Raw genomic sequence first — 12298 nt, forward strand, 5'->3', positions numbered from 1 at the left:
ACTGGTAACACCACGACCATTGTTTGCAGGAAACGACCCATAATTTCCACCTGTAGACATCCCACGACTCATGAATCCACGGCCACCTCCACGAGATGTGGCTGAAGGAGAAGGTGTCCGATTGTAACTGGGATATCTATTATTTCGATTGGGATAGTTCTGGTAAGCGATATTAGCTTCTGAGACTTGATCAGTATCAACCATGGCAAGATTGACGCTGAGTTCAGAGTCTTGATCAAGATCAGATTTCTCTATTCGCGATTCAGACGCAAGTAATAGAGCTTCGATTTCTGCAACGGAGTATTCTTCTATGCGAGTATTAGAAGATATAATGAAAGTATCATACTCACTGGGTAAGCCTTTGAAGATTGCTGCAATGTGGTCTCTGGCACTAAGAACTTCACCTACAGATGCAAGAAGGTCAACATGTTGTTTGACCTTTAGGAGATAGTCATTTAGGGACATTGATCCTTTACGAAGCTTCTGCAATTTTGTTCGAAACTCCAGGATCTTGGAGGATACTTGCAATGTAAAGTGTTTCTCAAGAGCATGCCAGATCTGCCTTGCCGTATTACAGCCGACCATGCGTGTGAGGAGACTTTCAGTCATTGACGAGAGTAGCCACGACACAAGCAATTGGTCCTGAACCTCCCAATCCAGAAAATCTGGATTAAATGTGTTAGAAGCTTGATCTGCATCATTCAAGAACTGAGGCGGTGGAGCACGATCTTGAATGTATTTGAGCAGTCGATTTCCACGGATTGCTGCAAGTACCTGTTGTTTCCACAAAAGAAAATTGTGATCGTTCAATCTAATGGACATGTTATGATTGAAGTACACAGGGTTAGATTCATCTGAATTGTTTCTTGATCGATTGAACGCCGAGGCTGTATTTTGCTGGTTCTGTTGTCTGCTGGTATTCGAATTCGTCTGATTTCCATTGTTGTTGATTCCTGTGGTCGCCATGTTTGCAGACAGAGGAGGAAAAGGCTCTGATACCATATTGAATCTCTTGGCCATGATCAAACTCAAGTAACAAGAACAGAGAAACAAGAAGAACAGAGTATAGAAGGAAAGAGAAAGAAAGATTGAAAGGAAAGGAAAGAGAGAGATTGTTTAACCAAAGATCAATCTTATTGAATAGGTAAAATGATTGTACATGATTATATAGTGACAGATTGAAGCTTAGAAAGAGAGAATTAGTTACAGTAGGAATAACAAACTCTAACTGAATCTTGATAACAACTAACGACAATAACGGTCACTAACAGTACAGACCATATACCCTTAACAAAAATAAATAAATTCAATATTAAGTTACAGTATATGATACTTCATAATGATATTGCACACCACAAAAACCATTTAAATATTTACCATTTCTCAAATTGTAAACCAAACTTTTAAGTATTAATGTATATAATTTGTAGAATAGATAATGAATTTTGTTAGTATATGTTAATAAAATAATAATTTTCTTTATTTTTATTTTTTATTTTTGATGAATAAATTCTTTATTATTATTATTATTGAAAGATTTAACATAGTCTCTTAGAAAGAAAAATTAAGATTATTTTAGATCATATATTTTGCTATCGTCATCAGTGAATTTTTTATTTTATTTAATGATAAATTAAATTTTATATTTTTCAAAATGATAAAAAAATTATTAAAATTTGAGTCTAGAGTACTATTTTATATTTTTTTAAAAAATATAAAATTTATTTTATTATCTAACAAATGAAAATTTAATGCGTAACTTTTACAAAATACAAAGTTCAAAATTATATTTTTTTAAAAAAAAATAAATAAAACACTTGTAATTTTATATTTGATCTTATCATTAATGTTGACATGGCATCAAAGGAATGTTCATACCATTACCACCACTAGTTTAGCGACCAATAATTCCACCTAAAGATAGTATGCAAATGCTTTTGGATTTAGAACCGTCGGCCTCCACTCACACAGTATGGTGAGCTTAAATTCAAGCCATCATATTACTTTGGTTTATTTTGCACATACATAGTTGATTGTTACATTTTTGAGTTTAAATAACACAAGTGAGATATAAAATTTAGTTCAAGATTTGATTGACTGAGCTCTTTTAAAATTGTGTTGTCAAGCATTTTATTGGCATTTATATTTTATGCTAGATAATAATATACTTGATAGTCATTTTAAAAAAGAAATGGAAGTTCTCTCTAGATCTTTCTGGAACCGTATCCCTCTTTCTCTGTTTGGTACCCGAAATGGGTCTCTGATCCACCCTTAAGAGTTGTGTGGTGGAAGTTGGTATCGTGTCCCTTTTTTCACTACAAGAAAATCATCTTTTGCCGGCGCATTGTTGCGCCGGCAAAAGTACCCTAACTGCGCCGGCAAAGCTTTGCCGGCGCAGTTGTGCGCCGGCAAAGCTTATCTGGGAAGCTTGGTCGGTAAAGGACTTTTTACCGGCGCGTATAGTAACTGCGCCGGTAAAACTTCCTTTTACCGGCGAGAAATAACGCCGGTGAAAAATAAGCGCCGGTGTTAAAAAATGGCCTTATCCGCCATGAACCTGCTATGATAAGTTTTTGCCGGCGCACTACTTGCGCCGGTAAAACTATTGGCGCCAATCTTACTGTTGGCGCCAATAGTTTTTTCCACTTTTTACCGGCGCACTATTGCGCCGGCAAAAGTATTAAATTTTATTTTTAAACAAATTTAATTAATTATATTTAATTAATTATAATATTAATTAATTAAATTTTTTTAAATAATTATAATATTATATTAACAAAATAAACCAACATAATTTACATTAAAAGATAAACCAACATTAATTACTACTAAAATTAGTATATAAACAAAATGTTAAATGTTCGAACCGGATAATAAAAAAAATACAGTTCTATAGGCGGGTAATGTCGTCATCGTTGTTTCTCTGAGTCTCGGGAGGCTGCGATGACGATCCAAAGGCCACGACGGCTCGACGATCTAGCACCAGGAGTGGGCAATGGTGGAAGATCCATGGGAGGCAAGTTGAAACCCGGCACAGCTCGAGAAAGATACTCAAACTGATCTTGAAATCGTCTGAGGTAGAGTTGTTGTGTCTCATACTGCTGCCTCGTATGTTGAGTTGTCTGCTCCGCTTCCTCCACTTTTTTCTGTAAAGCCTCGTACTGTTCCATTGTAACAGTCGGTTGGGCTGAAGGATGCGTGGCAGGTGCTCTTTTGGCCCCAACTCCCTTCAGTCTGGGGAGATGGCCAAAGCCTCTAAGATGCCGAGATCGTTCCCCGAGTACTTGCGTCATAACAGGTAAGTCTCGGGGGTACTGTGTAGGATCGACAGCAGGCTCTTCGGGCGCATCTTCAGTGGGCGCTGGTTGAGTTGCCGCTATTTCAACCATTTGCTCCTAAAACAATTAAACAAAAAAGTTAAATGGTTAATTTTAACACAAAATAAATTGAAAGAAATAAATAAAAATTGAATTAAAACGTAAACTTAAGTAAGCTTGTTGCACGAACTCGTTGCGCCAATCGTTGCCTTTATGGTGAAACTTTTGAAAAGTTTCCACCGCAGTTGGCAGTTCTCCTGTGTCGGGGTTAGCCTATTTTCAAGAGAAAATATATTAGTATTGTTATTTTACTAGAAAAATTTAAATGAATGATAGTTAAATATAAACTTACCCCCTCCACAACATGTGAAACAATAGGCTTGGAGCCCCAGCCTCCTAGAAATTTCATCTTACCCCGACTTTCTTTATTTTTCGCTGCTCTCGCCTGAAATTAATAATTTTTCTAACAATTAATTATTTATTGTTGACTATATAAATTAAACATTACCAAAATTATAAATTTTAAAAAATGTACCTTTTGTTTGTCTGTGCTCCAATAAGCGATGCAGTCACTCCACACCTCTTGAGTTACTCCCTCAGGAGGTGACATGTCGGCCCTCTCCTGTCCAAGCTCCTCAATGTTTTGTATCCACTTCTTCTTGCAGTCTGCCCTCCAGTCACGTAAACCCTTTGACATCTCGTACTCACCGTAGTCTACGAATGTAGGGTTATCTCGTGGGAGGACAAACTTGGTCTGCAAAAAGTTACACATTAATACATTAATTACAATTTAAGTATAGTAATTTAGAAATTAAAAAAATTATTAAGGCATACCTCAAGTCTATCCCAGAGTGCGTTGACGTCAGCTCTACTGACATCTTCCCATTTGAATTTATTAATGGGGATAGACATCCGAGTCATCCATTTGGCCATATTGTTGAATTTTTTTCCGTTTTTGCCTACGGGGGTGCCAGTCTCTGCGTGCATCTCAATCGGTAACTTGGCAGATTGTGTTTTGGAGAGCTCCTCCTCAACATTCTTGCCCTTGTATTTACCTCTGACGCCTTTCTTTTTCGAACTGCTGCCACCTGGTGTAGACATACTACATATACAACACATATTGTTTATTTAAAATAAACTAACATATTGCAAACATATTAAAGAAGAAGGGTTGTAATTTTTATTTTATTTAAAACACTATCTCAATTACAATTCATCATCCTCATCATCAGTTACATATACAGCATTATCATCACTGTCACTCTCTAATTCTAAGGAGTTGTCTTCTTCGGTATTTAGACCCTCGTTGTCATCATCGACAATGAAATCATCTAATTGTTGAGGCTGTGAATTCACACGATGGATGTTTGCAACTTCAGTTGGGTCGACATCATGGCGAACATAGTCAACATCATCCAACTGTGGAAGTTGAACAACGAACTCGGTTTCAGCTGAATTGTTTTCCTGTACAAAGGGTGTCTCCCCATCCGTGTCCGGGAAGTCCCAAACATTGCGCGGTATGTACTCATTTACAATCATCCAGTCTTTACCGTTCTTTAAATCAGGAATGTAGTAGATTAATTTTGCTTGAGATGCAAGTATGAACGGTTCATTTTGGTACCACTGTCGGTTGACGCAGATGCTAGTAATAACACCGTCACTATCCATTCTACTCCCGTTAGTGTCAAACCACTTACAAAAAAATAAGAGAACACTGCAATCTTTCAAATAAGTGAACTCCATAATTTTTTCAAGTGTGCCGTAAAAATTTTGTCCATCTTCACCGGGGACCATGACACCGCTATTCTTTGTTTTGCGGTTATCATCCCTTTTCTTGACCAAAAATTTAATACCGTTCACTATGCACCCTGGATAAAAATAAATTGTTGTATTCGCTGGGTTAGCGATAGCATACAACTCATCTGACACTGCATCCTGGTTGCTCAACCGTAGTTCATTAATCTACATATCAGGGAAAATATTAAATTAAGAAAAGTTGAACAGGTATTGAGAACAAGATTAAGAGTATTGAGAGGCAACAAGGCTTACTTGAGTTTTGAACCATTCAGGGAACTCAGTCTCTTGCACTGTCTCAATATTGCCTACACCCCTTGCTTGAAGCAACTCCTTGTGCTCACTATATAATATAATGCACTTAGTAAGTTAAGAATTTTTTAGATGAAGTCGACATCCGCTATTTTGTGTTTATGGAATTTATACTTACTTGATATACGGTTCAACCTCTGTGCAATTGTTCAAAATGTACCACTCCGCCTTACGCTTGCTTTGCATGGGTAAGGTGTCGACTGTCCTCATACCGAGGGGTCGGCCAACATGCTTGAATACAGAAAATTGTCGAGTTGGCATGTTTTGGACAATGTCATTGTTCCGGTCAGGACGGTTGAATCGAGTTTCCACTTCCCGAAAGTACATTGAGCAAAAGGTTAATGCCTCATTAACCACAAAAGATTCAGCAATAGAGCCTTCCGGACGGGCACGATTCCTGACATATTGCTTGTACACAGACATTGAGCGCTCAATGGGATACATCCACCTGTACTGCACTGGTCCACCTAGTATAGCTTCTTTAGGGAGATGCATAACTACGTGAACCATTATGTCGAAGAAGGCCGGTGGAAAAATTGTTTCTAACTTGCACAAAATAGTTAGAATATTTGTTTGCATTTTTTCTAAATCCGAAACATGAAGTGTTCTTGAGCATAATTGTTTGAAATACACACACAGCTCAATGATTGTGTCCCGGATTTCTTTTTTCAAGAACTTACGGATACCTGCCGGTAGTAAACGTTGTAACAACACTGCAAGTGGGACACGCCATATACCCTTTTGTGCTCCAACCAGACATTAGAGCATAAGCAGGAAAGTCATTTATTGTCCACAACACTGCCGCACGCATTGAAAACACAGTTCCGTTGTAGGCATCTCGGGTTTCAACACCCGTCTCCCACAACTGTTTCAATTCATCAATTAACGGTCTCATGAATACATCTATGTCTTTCCCAGGAGATGATGGACCTGGAATTAATAAGGTCAACAACAACGATTCAGAACTCATACACTTCCACGGTGGCAAATTATATGGGACACAAATAACTGGCCACAGGCTGTAAGAGTTGCTCATGTTGCCAAATGGATTAAAACCGTCAGTCGCCAATCCCAGTCTGACATTTCTAGGTTCAACAGCAAAAGACGGATGAAGGCGGTCAAACTGCTTCCATTCTTGTGCATCCGCAGGATGCCTAAGCACACCGTCTTCTTTTGGTCTCTGCGAGTAATGCCACCGCATATCCTCCACAGTGTGTCTTGAGCAATATTCATTTATAATTTTCTATTTTTTTTAAACTTAAAAATTACAACCTTTTTAAAGTTAATAATATCACTTACTTACTTTTTAAAATTAAACAATAAATAGTAATTTATAATTTTCACATTTATTCATTTAAATTAAAGATTAAAAATTTTTTAAAATAAAAAATAATTGATTACCTATTATAGATTATAATATATACTAATTTATATATTGCATTTTTTTATTTTTATTATTTTTTTTATCATTTATTATTTAAATTAAAATTACTAACTTTTTCAAAATTTTAATGTATAGTAAATTATATATTACATTATTTTTTACTTTTATTATTTTTTAATCATTTATTATTTACATTAAAATTACTAACTTTTTAAAAACATTTAATACCACTTTATTACATTTTAACTTATATATTACATTTTTTAATATTTTTTTAATTAAATATTTTTCTAATTATTTATTATTTAAATTGAAAATAATTTTTTTTTAAAATAAAATTACTTCACTAAATTTTTAAATTACATGTTCCAATTTCAATTTTATGTTTTACTTTATTTATTTTATTTTATCAACAATTACTTTATTAAGTTATTCTTATTTTTTTTTAAAACAATTAATTAATTTCACATTTTACCTACTAAAATTGCAAAAATAACAACTTGTGGCAGCTTGCAGTAATCCCGAGCGGTTGAACACGGTCCTAATTACATAAAAAAAGTCAAATCAAATTAAAAATTTAATACCTAAATACATATCAACACATACACACATATATTAGTATATACACTCACATACACAGCTATTCACCTACACCCACTTATACACATACACATACACATAAACTCACATACACCCATACATATATACGTATATACATATATATGTTTACATACATATATACATACATACACACATATATACATACATATTTACATACATACATACATTCATATATACATACATACACATACATATTTACATACATATATTCATGCATACATACATACATACATACATATATAAATACATACACATACACACATATATACCTACATACATACACATACACAAATATACATACATACACATACACATATACGTATATACACTCACATACATATATATACATACATACATACACATACACATATACATACATATCTACCATACACATACACATATATACAAATCTAAATATTTAATCAATACACAAAAAATTAAAAATACCTTGAGATGGTGCGTTGGGCGGTGCGGTGATGCGGAGGGCAGTGGTGGTGCGGTGGTGCAGCCGGCGGTGGTGAGGTCGGAGTGGTGGTCGGATTTTTTATTTGGGGAAAAAATACATAAACAAAGAGGGATTGAGTGGGGGAGATAGATTTTCAGAGAAATTTAGAGAGATTGAGAGAGATAGAGGGGGCGGCTGAGAGAAAACAAGAGAGAAGAGAGGGGGCGGCTGAGAGAAAACCAGAGAGAAGAGAGGGGGCGGCTGTTTTCCAGAAAATGAAGTGGGGGGAAGAAAGGGGGGGCTTCGTAGCCCCTGATACATATTAATACTTTTACCGGCGCATCCAATTGCGCCGGTAAAAGTATTAAAAAAATATTTGTAAACCTAAACCCAAAACGTGCGTTTCACTTAACACTTTTGCCGGCGCATAATTGCGCCGGCAAAAGTGGCCCCACCTACCACATAAAACCCACGCGGGAATTTTCCCTCCAATATTTTTGGTTACTTTTGCCGGCGCAAATTTGCGCCAGCAAAAGTATAAATGCGCCCCAAAAATGAAATCAAAGGCGGCAAAGTCTCGCGCCTAATGTTTTCACGTTTTACCGGCGCATTTAACTTGACATCGCCGGTATAGATATGTTTTGCCGGCGCACATATGCGCCGACAAAAGTAAACCCAAAAAAAAATTGAAATTCCATATATTTGTTTGTGTCGACAACTTTTGCCGACGCATGTCACGAAATGCGCCGGCAAAAAGCCCTTTTCTTGTAGTGTTTTTTCCTTCATCTTTCTCGTTCTAACCGCATTAATTGTTGCATTAATTGCTTTGACGAAGATTATCTTCGATATCTCCTTCCAGATGACATTTTCAACCAAATTAATTACACTTTGCCCTTTCGATATCTCCAGAAGCTGTGTTCTCTGTCCCCTAAATTAATTTCTCCCTCGACTAAATCTAACCATCAAATCAAAAGCTAGATCAAAGATCCTCTCCTCCCTCTAAAAATGGCGGTAAGACGAAGAGTTTGTGATGATGGAGCTTGGAAGATCGTAATAATCGTGATGTCTAAGGAGTCTACAGCAGGGGCTATGGTCAGAAGCAAGCCAAGAGTCATCCTTCGAAGCCTGGTATTTTTCCTTTATAAAACACAATTATAATTTTATTTTGGGATACGTGTTATTTTCTGTATTTCTTTACCTGTTCAATTAGTCTTTAGCATTAGTTTCAATATGGATGAACTAGGTTTTAACTCTCTTCAACCCATGGTTCTAACTTCTGATGAAAATATGGTCTACACTCTTGATGACATACCAACTGAAACTCCTAATGATATTACTCTACTTCTTAAGATTTGTACTTTCAAACACTTTAGCCGTCTCTCTTTAATCAAAACTCTTTCTCAAATCTAGTCTTCTCAGTGTAGATTTCCTATTATTGTGTCTGAACATTCAGATGGTCTTTTTCTGGTCACATTTGGCTGTGAGGGGAATATAAGCGTAGAATCTTAGATGGCTAGCTTTGGTATTTTGCCCAAAGTCTCACAATCTTTGCTGCTCTTGATAGCTCCTTTCCCATAACCCCAGAGTAGTTGCACTATGTTCCTTTTTGGGTCCAAATTTATGGTATTCCATTTAGGTGTAAGTCTTATGATTTGGCTAAGCTCATTGTCACCATATCTTAATTCCTTTTTTTTTTGGTAAAAAAATAGGGGAATTATTTCATATACTATTTTTTAACTTTTTTTTTAATTTACGGTTTGGGTTTCTAAAATGGTTGCAGCGCTAGTTGCAATAAGAGTTTCTATACGATTTTTTGTTGCAATTTAGGTTGCAGCGTTAGTTGTAATAAGGATTTCTATGTAGAATTCTGTAAAAATTAGGCCTGCACATGGGTTGGGTTGGGCGGTTTTTGGGCGGTTTGGCGGTTTTTTTATTTAGCGGTTTTTTAAAATCACAACCCATACCCGCCCAATAAAAGTTTGGGTTGGGCGGTTTTTTAGGGGGCGGTTTTATGCGGTTTTTTGGGCGGTTTGGGTTGCTTAAAAATCAAAACTTCCAAAGTATATTGTTGCAATGGAAATTGGTAAGCCTCCACATTCATTAACAATTTCAAGTGCCCTTATTTTGGTTCAAGCCCCACTAATATGTGATGCACCCAACACTTAATCATATTGTTATTATTATTACTTAATAGAATACAATACATTTATGTGCCTCACTCTGCTTTCTTTCTCATATATTCCCTTTGTTCGCACTACTGTTGATCATAATCATCATCATCATCATCATCATCCCTGTCGTCTTCGTCTTCGTCGTCATCATCATCATCATCATCCTATATGAATGTTGAAGAAAGAATATATAAGAGCATATAAAGGCAAATATAAAAGTAAAATGTATTATTATATGAAATTGTACATGTTAATTAGGTAGAATAAAGATGAAAGAACTAACCAAGTGGCAAGTACTACACTACCAAAACTCCACCATACTCTATTCTATTAGAAAACATGCATTTGTGTATTTATAATAAACCAGTAGCAAAACATTATCAGATTTATTATTATCACAGCAAAACATTGCATTGGGAGTCAAACTCATCTTCCTAATAAACAAATTAACATCACTGAATTTAATTAGAGGGATTCCATACTTAGAAAGAATCATATACAAGAAGGGGTTGTTAATATGAAATTACCGATTCATCCAAATTGGCCGAAATTTCCATTACCAATTTAAAGGGTTTGTGGATAATATAAAACTACACCAATCACAATCAAACGTGAAGATCACTACCACAAGAGCTATAAACATATATGTATATAAAATTAAAATTAAATAATATATATAAATCTAACTTATTATTCTGTACAAATAAAAAATACATACATATATATAAATAATACCATACATGAGGAATTGAGGAGATCGGTTGTGGAGTGTCGACGGTCCGGCGAAGTGGCTGGATGAAGGTCCGGCGAAGTGGCTGGGTGAACGTCCGGCGCTCGTCTACGCTGGCTGGGTGGGTGAAGGTCCGGCGCTCGTCTACGTTGGGCTGGCTGGAAGGGAGTCGAGGGCCGGGATGGCATGAGGCCGGCCGGCAGCCGACGAGCAGAGAAGAAGGGTGGGGGGGGGGGGGGGCGACGACGAGCGGAGAAGAAGGGGGGGGGGGGACGCTGGCGGCTGTGAAAAAGAGGGGAAGATGATTTAGTTTTAGGTTTTTTTTGTTTTAGTTTTTTAGGCAACCCGTATAAATGAAATTTAAAAAAATATATATACATATATTACGGGTACGGGTTGAACCCGCCCGTTTTTAGGCTAACCCGTACCCGCCCGCCAAACAGCGGGTTAAAATTCAACCCAATCCAATTTTTGCGGGTTTTTAATGGGCGGTTTCCATACGGGCGGATTCTAATGGGTTAGGCGGTTCCCACGGTTTAGCGGTTTTTATGTTCCGGCCTAGTGAGAGCCATGTTAATGAGTTGTCTGTTGCTGTGAGTGTTGTGCCTACTGTTATGTTGTTAGTTGTTTGAGATAAGGCTGTGCTTGTTAGAAGAATAAGAAGAAAACAGAGCTCATAAAACAGAGCCATTTCTTTTTTTTTTTAGGCCTTATTATTTTCTGAGATTTTGGTTACTTCGATTACAAATGTACGGTGATATGATATATATATAATTTCTTTGGAAGATTTGGGTTCAATGAAATTTGACTTTATGTTATCTGAATAGTCAATTAATATTGTTTGAAGGCCTAATTAATATCATGATCGACTCTAAAGTATATGAGACCTAAGATAAAATTAAATTTTGGGTTCTTTATATATTTATTAGTTATTATCAAAATAATTATTCTAGTAATTTAGTGTAATGATAACATTTTTTTTCTTAGATTCAATCCTTTGTAGCTACGCATTTTTACAATTTTGAAACCTTAAGCGTTTAGGAACTCGAAACGTACGCTTGGCTCGTCTACCCTCGACCCTCATTCATATTAATGATAATGAGTTCTTCATGTCGTTTTCATATTAATGATGATCGGGAAAAAATGGGTGGTTAAAAGAAGGCCACGTCATGTTATAAGGTTCACTTGACCACCAATTAAGAACATTGTTTAATTGAATATTGTTGTAGTGTAGGACTTAGTCAAATTGAATTATTTATTTAATCAAAGTGAAAATTCTTACACCACATTTTGTGGACTGGACTGTATGTAGTGTTTGATTATTGTAATTGCATGTTTGAATTCTCACACTATAGATTTTATGGTGCGGAGAGTAATTACATGTTTGAATTCTCACACACTAAATTTTTTTATATGAATGATTTCACCAAGAGATATGAATCTAATAAGTTATCAAACATTTATTTGTGAAATGTTTTTATTTTTTTTTTTATTATTATAGATGGAGTTGTACATTCGGGTCGG

General features: G+C 36.0%; 1 long non-coding RNA gene across 1 annotated transcript; it reads right to left on the reverse strand.

Annotated features, from left to right (window-relative positions):
• Positions 1-9912: 9912 nt before the first annotated feature.
• On the reverse strand, positions 9913-10990 carry LOC133033179 (uncharacterized). Its single transcript, XR_009685540.1, has 2 exons — positions 10785-10990; positions 9913-10208 (listed from the first exon to the last, which is right to left on the reverse strand). It is a non-coding gene; the product is annotated as an uncharacterized LOC133033179 (long non-coding RNA).
• Positions 10991-12298: the final 1308 nt, after the last annotated feature.

Source organism: Cannabis sativa, unplaced genomic scaffold (genome assembly GCF_029168945.1).
Source record: "Cannabis sativa cultivar Pink pepper isolate KNU-18-1 unplaced genomic scaffold, ASM2916894v1 Contig3, whole genome shotgun sequence".
Taxonomy (NCBI): domain Eukaryota; kingdom Viridiplantae; phylum Streptophyta; class Magnoliopsida; order Rosales; family Cannabaceae; genus Cannabis; species Cannabis sativa.